Genomic DNA, 1,767 nt, shown 5'->3' with positions numbered 1-1,767 from the left:
AGGAAAGTGATGTTTGCAAGAGGCTGTCCTGGGAGGAACTCTGCCGCTGGTCTAGTCTGTAACTGTGTCCTAGGGTTTGGAAAGTGCTGGGCTGCTGGAGGCTAAGACCAACAGTAGTTAGCATATTAATGAACTATTTATACATACTAATTTCAGAGTAACACATTTTAACCTAATGTGTGTAAAAAGATTTGGTATTAAGTACTGGTGTATATCAGCTCTTGTTCACTCTAGTATAAATATCATATCTCCATCAGAAGCTCAGGAGATGATTAGTATCTATGTTGTTTCTTAGTCAGGGGCAGATTGACTAAATTCATGTCTATTTCATTCAAAACCCACTGGCCCTGTCTATTTACTTGTGTTAACACTATCACTTTTGAATTGCTAAGTGTTAAATTACTTGATTTTGATTTTTTTTTAAAAAAGAAGCTTTTGATGGGACATAAAGACAACTCTTTGGCTTTTTTTTTTTAATATATATTTTATTGATTTTTTACAGAGAGGAAGGGAGAGAGATAGAAACATCGATGAGAGAGAGACATTGATCAGCTGCCTCCTGCACATCTCCTACTGGGGATGTGCCCGCAACCCAGGCACATGCCCTTGACCAGAATCGAACCTGGGACCCTTCAATCCGCAGGCCGACGCTCTATCCACTGAGCCAAACCGGTTTCGGCAACTCTTTGGCTTTTTACTTAAAGACAACGTGGTTTGGCTCTGGCTGGGTAACTCAGTTGACTACAGTGTTGTCCCGTATTCCAAGATCGTGGGTTCCATCCCTTATCAGGACACATATAAATATAAACTGATGAATGCATAAATAAGTGGAATAACAAATCAATGTTTATCTCTCTGAAAATAATAATGGAGAGAACTTGCACATACATTATCATTAACATTCCAGCTACCATTGCTATAGGTGTTTAAACTTGACAAGATTGGGACTTTCTTAGCTAACTTCTATTTAACTCACCAGAACAATGAACATTCTCCCTTCCCAATGGAGTCAGTGTCTAGAAGACTCCCTTCAAGTCAGCCTGGGGTTCACCAATTGAGTTGTATGTTGACTAAATGTCCCTGGGTCTGTCTCCAAGTGTGTTGCTCTCATTATTATAATCAATACAGTACTTACTGTGATTAAATATGAATGCAGAAAGAAAAAGAGCTTTGGTTTTTATGCAAAGTAAATTAAATATTTTGACTTCATGAAGGGGAGCCACTAAAACAAAATTGCCATCAGGACACATGTGGAAGAGATAAGTATAAAAATTGAGAAAACAAAGTCATGAAGTCTACAAACATTTTAACTGGGATTTGTTTACAAGTGTTTTAAAATTTTATCTTCACCCTAAGAGACCCATACTTGAAATTGTAGAAGATATATTGTGGGTTTTTTGGCAAGAAAGATTATACAGATCTCCCCTAGCAGGTTCATTCAAGGAAAATGCCTTGACTCTACATCAGCAGATTGCATAGTAGGTATAGATTTTTTATGTTTCAGTCTGAAAAATATTTAAGGTACATGCACTTATAATTTTTATGATTTTGGTTTCAACTGGTTCTTCTGGTAACTTACCAACTATTGGTTCTGATCTGCTTAGATACATAGCTACAAATGCCTAAACACTGGAAGGAATTTTACTTGGATCAATGTTGAAGATTTTCTCCATTTTTTATGGGGCTTGTTTGCTATTCCAATTCATGAACTAAAAGTTCCCAAAGAGATTATGTTCCACATAAACTTTTTTTGTGGGTTGTGATGTG

This window comes from Myotis davidii, unplaced genomic scaffold (genome assembly GCF_000327345.1).
Source record: "Myotis davidii unplaced genomic scaffold, ASM32734v1 scaffold562, whole genome shotgun sequence".
Lineage (NCBI taxonomy): Eukaryota > Metazoa > Chordata > Mammalia > Chiroptera > Vespertilionidae > Myotis > Myotis davidii.
Note: the sequence above shows the minus strand (reverse complement) of the source record.